We start from the raw sequence: 6,560 nt of genomic DNA on the forward strand, positions 1-6,560 counted from the left end.
GACAGAACAGTCTCTTCAATAAATGGTGCCTAGAGAACTGGATAGCCATATGTAAAAGAATGAAAGAAGACCCATATCTCACACCTTATACAAAAGTTAACTCAAAATGGATCAAAGATCTAAACATTAGGTCTAAGACCATAAAACAGTTAGAGGAAAATGTAGGGAGATATCTTATGAATCTTACAACTGGAGGCGGTTTTATGGACCTTAAACCTAAAGCAAGAGCATTGAAGAAAGAGATAAATAAATGGGAACTCCTCAAAATTAAACACTTTTGTGCATCAAAGAACTTCATCAAGAAAGTAGAAAGACAGCCTACACAATGGGAGACAATATTTGGAAATGACCTATCAGATAAAGGTCTAGTATCCAGAATTTATAAAGAGATTGTTCAACTCAACAACAAAAAGACAGCCAACCCAATTACAAAATGGGAAAAAGACTTGAACAGACACCTCTCAGAAGAGGAAATACGGATGGCCAAGAGGCACATGAAGAGATGCTCAATGTCCCTGGCCATTAGAGAAATGCAAATCAAAACCACAATGAGATATCATCTCACACCCACCAGAATGGCCATTATCAACAAAACAGAAAATGACAAGTGCTGGAGAGGATGCGGAGAAAGAGGCACACTTATCCACTGTTGGTGGGAATGTCAAATGGTGCAACCACTGTGGAAGGCAGTTTGGCAGTTCCTCAAAAAGCTGAATATAGAATTGCCATACGACCCAGCAATACCATTGCTAGGTATCTACTCAGAGGACTTAAGGGCAAAGACACAAACGGACATTTGCACACCAAGGTTTATAGCAGCATTATTTACAATTGCAAAGAGATGGAAACAGCCAAAATGTCCATCAACAGAAGAATGGCTAAACAAACTGTGGTATATACATACGATGGAATATTATGCAGCTTTAAGACAAGATAAACTTATGAAGCATGTAATAACATTGATGGACCTAGAGAATATTATGCTGAGTGAGTCCAGCCAAAAACTAAAGGACAAATACTGTATGTATGGTCCCACTGATGTGAAAGGACATTTGAGAATAAACTTGGAATATGTCATTGGTAACAGAGTCCAGCAGGAGTTAGAAACAGGGTAAGATAATGAGTAATTGAAGCTGAAGGGATACAGACTGTGTAACAGGACTAGATACAAAAACAGAAAAATGGACAGCACAATAATACCTAATTGTAAAGTAATCATGTTAAACCAGTGAATGAAGCTGCATCTGAGCTATAGGTGTTTTTTTTTTACTATTATTATTACTTTTATTTTTTTTCACTATATTAACATTCTATAGCTTTTTCTGTTGTGTTGCTAGTTCTTCTAAACCAATGCAAATGTACTAAGAAACGATGATCATGCATCTATGTGATGATGTTAAGAATTACTGAGTGCATATGTAGAATGGTATGATTTCTAAATGTTGTGTTAATTTCTTTTTTTTTCTTTCCGTTAATAAAAAAAAAAAGAATCAAATATCTGGGAATAAATTTAACCAAGGATATAAAGGACTTGTACTCAGAAAACTGCAAAACATTGCTAAAGAAGTCAAAGAAGACCTAAATAAATAGGAGGGCATGAAATGTTCACAGATTAGATTAGATATCATTAAGGTATCAATTCTACCCCAACTAATTTACAGCTCCAAAGCATTCCCAATCAAAACTCCAATGGTTTACTATGCAGAAATGGAAAAACTGATTATCAAATTTATTTGGAAGGGTAGGGGTCCTGAATAACCAAAAAAAAGAACAAAGTGGGAGGACTCACACTTCCTGATCTTAAAGCATATTGCAAAGGTATGAAACAGAATGGTTCTGGCATAAGAACAGATATATTGACCAATGGACTAAAATGGAGACTTCAGAAATCGACCCTCACATCTATAGCCAATTGACTTTTTTTTTTTTTTTTTTTTGCATGGGCTGGCATCAGGAATTGAACCTGGGTCTCCAGCATAGCAGGTGAGAACTCTGCCACTGAGCCACCATTGCACCGCCCTATGGTCAAATGATTTTTAACAAAGCTACCAAGTCCACTCAATTGGAAAAGAATAGTCTCTTTAACATGTGGTGCTGGGATAATTTGTATATCTATATGCAAAAGAATGAAAGAGGACCCCTATCTCACACCATATATAGAAATTAACTCAAAATTGTTCAAGGACCTAAATATAAGTACTAGGACCATAAAATTCCTAAAATAAAATGTAGGGAAGCATTTTCAAGATCTTCTTGTGTGCAATGATTTCTTAGACTTTACACCCAAAGCATAAGCAATAAAAGAAAAAATAGATAAATAGGACTGTGCCAGTTTGAAATTGTTGTATACTCCCAGAAAAACCATGTTCTTTAATTCTATTCAATATTGCTGGGTGGGATCTTTTTTATTGTTTCCATAGAGATGTGACTCACCCAATTGTGGGTGGTAACTTTTGATTAGGTGGTTTCCATGGAGATGTGGCTCCAATCATTCAAGGTGGGATTGCTTACTGGAGTCCTTTAAGAGGGAACCATTTCCGAAAAAGCTTTATCGCCTACAGAGCCCACATAACCAGAGATCTTTGGAGATACAGAAGGGAAACTCCCCTAGGGAAGCCTTATGAAATGAGGAGAGAAAGCTGGCAGATGTCACTGTGTGCCTTACCAGCTGAGGGAGTTGTCCAGAACCCAAAGACCCCAGCAGACGTCAGTCACATGCCTTCCCAGCTGACAGAGCTGTTCCAAATGGCATCAGCCTTTCTTGAGTGAAGGTAACCTTTTGTTGGTGCCTTAATTTAGACATTTTCAGAACCTTAGAACTGTAAATTTGTAACATAAATTCCCTTTTTAAAAGCTGTTCCATTTCTGGGTGGGCCATAGTGGGTCTGCAGGCAGAGTTCTCACCTACCACACTGGGGACACAGGTTCAATTCCTGGTGTCTGCTCAGGGAAGAAAAAAAAAGCCATTGCATTTCTGGTATATTGCCTTCTGGCAGCTTAAACAAACTAAAACGGGGACCTCATCAACATTAAAAACTTTTGTACATCAAAAGACTTTGGCATGAAAGTGAACAGACAAACTATTCAATAGAAGAAAACATTTGGAAACCACATATCCAATAAGGATTTAATATTCAGAATACATACAGAAGTCTTACAACTAAACAATAAAAAGACAAACAACTCAATTAAAAATTGGGCAAAAGACTTCAATAGACATTTCTCCAAAGATGATACACAAATGGTTAAAAGGTACACTAAAAGATGCTCAACATCACTAGTTATTAGGAAAATATAATCAAAACCACAATGAAAAAATCACTTCACACCCACTGGAATGGCGAATGCTAAAAACCAAACAAACAGAAAATTACAAGTGTTGGACAGGATGTGGAGAAATAGGAATACTTATTCATTGCTGGTATGGATGTTAAACGGTGCAGCCACTGTGGGAGACAGTTTGGCAGTTTCTTAATACTGGATATATACCCAGAAAAACTAAAGCAGGGACTCAAACAGATATTTCCAACTGATGTTCATAGCAGCATTATTCACACTTGCCAAAAGATGGAATCAACCCAGGTGTCCATCAAGCAATGAATGGATGAACAAAATGTAGTATATACATAAGATGGAATATTATTCAGCTCGAAAAAGGAATGAAGTCTTGATGCATGCAACATCATAGATGAACCTTGAGGACATTATCCTGTGTGCGAAGTAAGCCAGACACAAAAGGACAAATATTGTATGATCTCACTTATATGAGCTAATTATAATAAACTTATAGAGTTAGAATCTTGCATATAGGTTACCAGGGGGATAAACATAAGAAGCTTATATTTAATTTGTATAGAATTTCTATTTAGGTTGATTGTAAAAGATTTGGAAATGGGTGATAGTGATGGTAACACATTATTGTATGTGTAATTAATAATGCTGGATTATGCATGTGAATGTGGTTGAAAGGGAAAGTTTGGGGTCATGTATGTTACTAGAATGAAAGAAGATAACACATGGAACTGTACAACATAATGAATCCACTTATGTACAATGGACTAGGGTTATTAGTACAAGTATAAGATGGTTCTTTCATGACCTATAACAAATGTGTGACACTAATACAAGGTGTAAATAAGTGGACAGTATAAGGGAAAAAATATGCATAGTGTAAACTATGATAAAAGTATAATAACAATAATACAGATCCTACTTACAGTGGGCTGACAGCCACAAGAACAGATTTGATTTAAGAACATGTTTTTCTGGGGCATGTACAGCTTCAAACCATGACAGTTAATTTTAGCAGAGGTCTTTATTTCTTTGTGCTACTCTCTAGTGCCCTTTCCTTTCAGTCTGAAGAACTCCCTTTAACATTACTTCTAGGGCAGGTCTAGTGGTAATGTTTTTAAATACACAATGCATAAGTATAAGAAGCAAAATAAGGACAGAACTTCTAGGAAGATGGCCAAATAGAGTAGCTTGAGCTTAGCTCTGCTCCACAGAAAAGTTAGAGAAGGGTCAGGACGGTGACTGAGGTGGTGATTCGGGAATGCGGCTGACCTGGAAGAACCTTCTGCACCACATGCAGCAGCCCTGGCTGCAGAGGCCGAGGAACTGAGAGGCAGAAAGAAGGAGCCTGGCGCAGAGGCGTGGAGCTGCAGAGACCATGGGAGTGCACGGACAAGAGCCCAGGACTAGGAAGTAAGCCAGGCCATGTTCCTTGGGTACACTACCCTCACAGTGCAGCCCTGTGACTGGCAACTCACCCCACACCCCAGGCACCTGAACCCCATCATCTGCTCCCATTCCCTGTGCTCCAGGCATCCCCACCCCACCAGCCCCCAGTGCAAGTACCTGCCTCATACCCCTACCCCAATTGCAGCCCAATCTACCTCACCTGCACCCCTCCCAAGCACTACCTCCCCCTCCCTGTTCTCTGAAGGCTGTTGCAAGCACATAAAAGTTGTGGATACTAACCTCCAGACCTAGGAGGTTACCCCTGTCCCCCCCCGCCCCGCCCATAGTGTCACACAGCCTCACCCTGCCCCACCATGAGCCCAGTATATCTGTTTATGGTGCTCCCAGGCCCATGCATGTGCACGGACCCCCAATCACATCATTCAGCTCTGAGAACCACACTGTAAAGCAGTCCTAGAATTACACATGCACACAGCCCTCAGCTTCACTTCCCAGCTCTGAGAAAGCGCTGACCTGTGCAACCAGGTCACATCTGCCCCCAGTCTACAAAGACATAATACCAAACTGCTGCCACAGCTCTACACATGCTCACAAGGACCCTGTGCCTTAGACCAGCACACACCAGGGTTATGCCCCTGGACTGGTGCACCCACACAGCTACATCCTCCCTGGCTGCTAGGCACCCTCGTTCACAAACATCATTGTAACATCCCCAACCTGTGCCTATACCTGCCCTGAAATCAGGGCATATCAAAATGCATACATTAGCCCTGCCTAATGACCAAATTAAAACACTGGAGGAGACATAGACATTGGAACAACTAATAAAAGATGTGCATACAACTCTACTTAATAAAATAGGTGGGATAGCAAATGACATAAAGGGGATCAAGAAGACAATAGAAGAGCATAAAGAGGAATTTGAAAGAATAAATAGAAAAGTAGCAGATATCACAGAGATTAAAGACTCTGTTGATCAAATAAAAGACATACTAGAGGCACACAACACCAGATTTGAAGAGACAGAAGAAAGACTAAGTGATATAGAGGAAAGGATAATTGACTTCAAAGACTCAAAACAGCAAATGGTAAAAAAGATGGAAAAAATTGAATGAGAACTCAGGGAAATGATAGGCAAAACAAAGTGCACAAATATAAGAATCATTGGTGTCCCATAAGGAGAAGAGTGGAGTAAAGGGCTAGGAAGAGTAGTTGAGGATATAATGGGGGAAAACTTCCCAACCCTCATAAAGGATACAAGCCAAAGAAGCCCAACGAACTCCAAACAGAATAAATCCAAATAGGCCTTCCCAAGGCACATACTGATCAGTCTGTGAAATGTTGAGAAGCAGAAAATCCTGAAAGCAGCAAGAGAAAAACAGTCTAAAAATTAGTCTGAAAATTAGTCTGAGACTAATTTCAGACTACTCAACTAGCACCCTGGAGGCAAGAAGGCAGCAGTATGATATATTCAAGATCCTGAAAGAGAAAGACTTCCAGCTAAGAATTCTGTACCCAGTCAAATTGTCCTTCAAAATTGAGGGAGAGATTAAAGTTTTCACAAACAAAGAAGTCCTGAAAGAATTTGTCAACAAGAAACTGACCCTACAAGAAATACCAAAAAGAATTTCTGCCAGCTGAAAAAAAAAAAAACAGGAGAGGGGGTATGGAGGAGGGCACAGAATTGAAAAGTACCACTAGGGAGTAGTTTAAAGAATACAGAGAGGAAAAGGGGAAAGAATATATAGATCTGACATATAAAATAAAAAAGATAAGATGGTAGAATCAAGAAACACATTTTCAGTAATAACTTTGAATGTTAATGCACTAAACTTACCAATTAAAAGATACAGATTGGC

Source organism: Tamandua tetradactyla, chromosome 3 (assembly GCF_023851605.1).
Source record: "Tamandua tetradactyla isolate mTamTet1 chromosome 3, mTamTet1.pri, whole genome shotgun sequence".
In the NCBI taxonomy this organism is placed as follows: domain Eukaryota; kingdom Metazoa; phylum Chordata; class Mammalia; order Pilosa; family Myrmecophagidae; genus Tamandua; species Tamandua tetradactyla.